The sequence below is a fragment of the Leopardus geoffroyi genome, chromosome D4 (assembly GCF_018350155.1).
Source record: "Leopardus geoffroyi isolate Oge1 chromosome D4, O.geoffroyi_Oge1_pat1.0, whole genome shotgun sequence".
NCBI classification, from domain to species: Eukaryota; Metazoa; Chordata; class Mammalia; order Carnivora; family Felidae; genus Leopardus; species Leopardus geoffroyi.
Window position 1 is genome coordinate 56,971,353 of NC_059342.1, and position 6,512 is coordinate 56,977,864.

At 35.6% G+C, this 6,512-nt stretch overlaps 1 non-coding gene across 1 annotated transcript; it reads left to right on the top strand.

The window, feature by feature from the left end:
• The first annotated feature begins 2,087 nt into the window (after window positions 1-2,087).
• LOC123593949 lies at window positions 2,088-2,193 on the top strand. Its single transcript, XR_006710624.1, has one exon. It is a non-coding gene; the product is annotated as a U6 spliceosomal RNA (small nuclear RNA).
• Window positions 2,194-6,512: the final 4,319 nt, after the last annotated feature.

A 6,512-nucleotide genomic window follows, 5' to 3' on the forward strand; every position in this document is an offset into this window, starting at 1 on the left:
AAACAAACAAAAACCTTCCAACAAAGAAAAGTCCTGGACTTGATGGCTTCACCAGTAAATTCTACTAACCATTTTTTTTCTACCAAACATTTAAAGAAATAGTAATACCAACCCTTCTCAAACTCTTCCTCAAAACTGAAAAGGAATACTTTCTAACTCATTCTATGAAGTCAAAATTACCCTGATACTAAAGCCAGATAAAGAAAAATTAGATAAGAAATAACAAAATTAGAGATTCTAAGTATATTTATTCTAAATAAATTTAAATAATAAAATTAGGGCCGCCTGGGTGGCTCAGTTGGTTAAATGTCTGACTCGATTTTGGCTCAGGTCATGATCTCATGATTCATGAGTTCAAGCCCCAAATCAGGCTCTGGGCCGACAGCATGGAGCCTGCTTGAGATTCTCTCTCTCTCTCTGCCCCTCCTCTGTTTGTGTGCACTCTCTCTCTCTCCCCCTCTCTCTCCCTCTCTCTCAAAATTAATAAATAAACTTTAAAAAATAAAAAAATAATAAAATTAGATTAGAAAAGAAAATTATAGGCCAACATCCTTTATGAATATAGATGCAAAAATCCTCAAGAGAACAGTAGCAAATTGAATCAACTGCACATTAAAAGCGTTATTATTCCTCAAAACTAAGTGGGATTTGTTCCAGGAATGTAAGCGTAGTTCAACATAAGAAAAACAATCAATGTAATACTTCATATTAGTAGAATAAAAAGGAAAAACACATGATAATCTCAATTGATACAGAAAAAACTAACAAAATCCAACCTTTTCATGATAAAAACCCAGAAAACAAGGAATAGAGGGAAGTTTCCTCAACATGATAATGGGTACTTATGAAAAACCTACAGCTAGTGTCATACTCTACAGCAAAAGACTGAAAATATTCCCCTAAGATAGGGAACAAGACAAGGGTGCCCGCTTTAACCACTGCTCTTCAACATTGTACTGGAAGTTCTAGCCAGAGTTATTAGATAATAAAAAGAAGCAGAAAGCATCCAAACTGGAGAGAAAAAAGGTGAAATTATCTCTATTCACAGGTGACATGCACACAATCCTATATATATAGAAAATCCCAAAGAATTGACAAGAGAGCTAGTAGAGCTAATAAATGAATTCAACAAAGTTACAAGGTACAAGATCAACACACTAAATCATTTGTGTTTCTCTATGCACCACAAGCAAATAACCCAAAAAGGAAATTAAGAAAGAACTTCCATTTACAATAGCATATAAATACCAATACATAAGAATATATCTAACCAAGGAGCTGAAGAACTTGTAGGCTGAAAACTACAGAACATTGCTGTAAGAAATTAAAGAAGAGCTAAATAAATGGAAAGACACTGCATGTTCATGGACAGGAAGACCTAACATTGTCAAGAAGTCAACATTACCCAAAGTGATCTATATTCAACAAATCCCTATCAAAAGTCCAACAGCCTTTTTTGCAGAAATGTAAAAGCCATCCTCAAAATCATATGGAATTTCAAGGAACCCTGAATAGCCAAACAATCTTGTAAAAGAAGAATAAAGTTGGAGGACTCACACTTCCTTGGCTTCAAAACTTACCACAAAACTGCAACAATTAAAACAGTATGGTACTAGCATAAGAACAGACACATAGAGCAATGGAATAAAACAAAGAGCCTAGAAATAAACCTTCACATATGGTAAATTGATCTTTTTATTCAAATATAATTAACACACAGTGTTACATTAGTTTCAGGTGAATGTATGATATGATTCAACAATTGATTCAACAATTGTAGAATATGATTCAACAATTCTATACATTGCTCGGTCTTCATCAAGATTAAGTGTACTCTTAATCCTTTTCACCTATTTCACCCATCTTCCCACCCATCTCCCTTCTGGCAACCACTAGCTTGTTCTCTATATTTGAGAGTCTGATTTTTTGTCTCTTTTTTTCTTTGTTTATTTGTTTTGTTTCTGAAATTCCACATATGAATGAAATCATATGGTATTTGTCTTTCTCTGGCTTTTTTCACCTAGGATTATACCCTCTAGATCCATTCATGTTGTTGCAATGGTTAACTGATTTTTGAAAAGGGTTCCATGCTCACTTTGGCAGCACATATACTAAAACTGGAACAATACAGAGAAGACTAGCATGGCTCCTGAGCAAGGATGACATGCAAGTTTGTGAAGCTTCCATATTTCTGAATGTGAAAGGAAACTGTTCCTGAACTTGACTGTCTCTAGCAGAGCATTTTGTTTGGTGTATAAAACCCCAAGATGTGCTGGGTCCAAAGTGAACTTGAAAAGCGTAAAACGAAATAAACTGTGTAAAATAAAAATAATAAAAAAGAAAAGGGTTCCAAACCATTCAGTGGAGGCAATCTTTTCAACAAATGGTACTGAGAAATGGACCTTTATATCATACCATATACAAAAATTAACTCAAAATGGATCAAAGACCTAAATTTAAGAGTTAAAACTATAAAGCTCTGGGGAGAAAACAGTGGGGAAAAATTTCATGACATTGGATTTGGGAACAACTTCACAGATATGACGCCAAAAGCACAGGAAACAAAACAAAACAAACACAAATATACACACACACACACATATATATATATGTATACATATATGTATACACACATATATATATGTATATATATGTGTGTATACATTGGACTTCAGAAAAATTAAGAACTTCTATGCACTATCAAAAGACATTATCAAGAAAAATAAAAAGGTGACCCATAAAGTGGGAAAAAATATTTGCAAATTATGTATCTGATAAGAGATTAATATCAAGAATATATAAACAACTCAATAACAACAATAGACCTAAATTTTAAAAAAATAAAAAGGGTCTTGAATAGACATTTCTTCAAAGAAGTATACAAATAGCCAACAAGCACATGAAAAGAAGGTTAACTTCATTAGTCATGAAGGAAATGGGAACTGCAAGCCAAAACCACAATGTGGTACCACTTCAACCTAGTATGATTAAAACACACACACACACACACACACACACACACACCAGAAAATAAGAAGTGTTTGCAGGATGTGAAGAAACTGTAACCTTCATGCATTGCTGGTGGGAATGTAAGATAGTGTAGCTGCTCTGGAAAACAGTTTGGTGATTCCTTAAAAAGTTAAATACAGAACTACCATATGACCCAGCAATTCCACTCATAGGTATATCCAAAAGAATTGAAAACAGGGACTTGAACTTATATTTGTATACCAATGTTGACAGCAGCGTTATTCACGGAGCCAAAAGGTATAAACAACCTAAGTGTCCATCAGCAGATGAATGGATAAACAAAATGTAATATATACATACAATAGGAATGTAAGTCAACCATCAAAAGGAATGAAATGTTTTGGGGCGCCTGGGTGGCTCAGTCAATTAAGTGTATGAGTCTTGGTTTCAGCTCAGGTCACGATCTCACGGTTTCGTGAGTTCAAGCCCCACATTGGACTCCAAGTTGACAATGCAGAGCCTGCTTGGGATTCTCTGTCTCCCTGTCTCTGCCCTTCCCCTACTCATGCTCTTTCTCAAAATAAATAAATAAACTTAAAAAAAAAAAAAAGCAAGTCCTCCATTTGTAGCAAAAGACTAAACCTAGAGGACCTTAAAAAAAAAAGGAATGAGATGTTTTAACATATAATACAGATGAAACTTAAAAACATTAAGCTGAGTGAAATTAGACACAGAAGGACAAATATTGTATGAATCCACCAATATGATGTACCTGGGGACAAAACATAGAAGAGAGGTTACCAGGTGCTGGGGTTGGTGGGGCAGGAAGAGAAAATTAGTATTTAATTGGTACAGAGTTTATGTTGGAGATGATGGGAAAGTCTTAGGTGTAGTGGTGATTATTACACAACATTGTGACTGTGTCTAAAGTTTGAAACTTATTTGTATACTTACAAACAATTAAAATTATAAATATTATATTATGTGCATTTTATCACAATAAGAACAATGAATTCTACACCTAAGACTAATACAATGTTAAATCTCAATTATATCTCCATAAAAATTCATTGATTTTTTAAAAATAACATCAAAATGAATCAAAGACCTATATAAGTTAAAATCAAAACTTTTAAATGGAAACAGAGGGTAAATCTTCATGATCTTGGATTTGGCAGTGGAGTTTTTAGATATGACACCAAATGTGTGAGCAACCAAGGAAAAAATAGATAAACTTCATAAAATTAAAAACCTTTGTGCATCTTAAACATTTTTTTAATATAAAAACTTTGTGCTTCAAAGGACACTATTAAGAGAGTAAAAAGATAACTCATAGAATTGAAGGAAATATTTGTAAATCATATATTTATAAAGGTTTAGTATCCAGAATACAATTTAAAAACTTTTATAACTAAACAACAAACAGACTATCTACCCAATTTTAAAATAGGCAAAGGGCTTGAATAGAAATGGTGCCAAGTGTAAGATATATGAATGGCCAGTAAACATATGAGAAGATCTCAATGTTATTGGTCATTAGGGAACCCCTGTACATTGCTGGGAAATATAAAATGGTGCAGCCAGCTTGGAAAACAGTTTTGCGGTTCCTCAAAAATTTAAACATAGAGGGGCACCTGGGTGGCTCAGTTTGTTAAGCATCTGACTTTGGCTCAGGTCATGATCTCATAGTTTGTGAGTTTGAGCCCCACATCGGTGGTGGGGGGATCCCTGTTTGGGATTCTCTCTCTCTCTCTCTCTCCCCTTCACTCTCTGCTCCTCCCCCACTTGTACTCTCTCTCAAAATAAATAAACTTCAAAAAAAAGAAAAAAATTTTAAACATAGAATTATCATATGACCTACGATCTCACTCCAAAGTACACACTCAAGAGAAATGAAAGCATACATTCCCACAAAAATTTATACATGAATTTCTAGAACAGCATTATTCATCATAACTGAAAGATGGAAATAATTCAAATGCCCACCAACAGATGAATGGAAACAAAATGTGGTATATTCATACAATGGAATATTATTCAGCCATAAAAAAAGACTGAAGTACTGATACATACTAAAACATGGATGAAACTTCAAAATCTTATGCTATATGTTGAGGAATAAAGAGTGTGTTAATGGGTACACTTCTTATTGAGATGATGAAAATGTTTTGGAATTAGACAGTGGTAATGATTACACAACCTGAAAACTATGGAATTGTACAATTTAAAGGGATGAATTCTATGGTATGGGAATATTTTTAAAGTAATATTTTTTTTAATGAGTAAGAAGGAGCCACGAGTAAGAGGTTAGTATCCTGAGAAAAGGTGAAGTCAGGTGAGGTAATATGCTCCAGACACAAAGTCTAGCTGGAGAACAAGATCTGAGGATGCTCTGAAGGAAGAGGAGAAGAGGCAAGTGTTTGTGGTAAAAGACAGTCCAATAAGAAAGTGGGATTCAGTGAAAAAAAGGGCTGGTGGCTAAAGGCACCTTGTGGTGAGAATAATAAAAAGACTGGTTACAAAGAGAAATCCAATCTTGAGGGTGAAAAGGAAAAACTTTGGTGGGGAGAGGTAGGATCTGGTATCAGAGATCCAGGAGCAACTATGAAAGTCAGGTGGAGTCAAAAACATACAATGAATAAAAACGAAAGGAGAGCTCCAAAGATGGAGCAGATAGAGCTATCAGTGCATGAGTAAAATAGGTCAGTGAAAATATGGGGGCAAATGGCAGAGTGTTCTCTAATGACATAAAGACCAGTGATGGGAATGAAAAGAGTGACGTAGGCCCAGGGCCCACTGGGAAGTTGGGGTATGATTAAAGGAAGGGAGACAAGAAGGCTAAAATGATGTATAGTATGGGAAGATGAGCCTCTGTAGAATGCTCAGGCTGAAAGGATGATAAATAAGACAGTGTGAGGGGCTAACACAAAGGGACTCTTAATTGGTTTTTCTAGAGGGTCTATTGAGGGAGTAAGGGCCAAAGAGAGAGATGGGGTTCAGGCAGAGGACTTGTGTAAGCCAAAGCCACACAGAAGGAGCAGCCTCCTCCCCAATGTCCCCAAACATCAGATCAGCTTTTACAGTCACTCTACCATGACCCTCCAAGCAGGGATCTTGCTGCCCTCATTAAGAAATTAGCCTGTTTGGGAGTGGGGGCACCTGGATGGCTTAGTCAGCTAAGGGTCCAACTCTTGATTTCAGGTCAGGTCATGATTTCACTGTTGTGAGATCAGACCCTGGGTCAGGCATGAAGCCTGCCTAAAATTCTTTCTTCTTCTCCTTCTGCCCCTCCACCATTTGTGCTCTCAGGCGTGCACTCTCTCTCTCCCTCTAAAACCAAACTAAACTAAACTAAACTAAACTAAAATATAATATAATAATAATAAATGAAAACAAATAATTAACAATTAAAAATTAAAAAAAAAAAAAAAGTTAGTCCAGATGGCCACACAAGACAAGAAGTACAAGCTGCAGCTGAGAGCAGAATGGGAATGGGGGACCCAGCAGGCCTGGCAGGAATCACATTCCCCTACATCACTGAC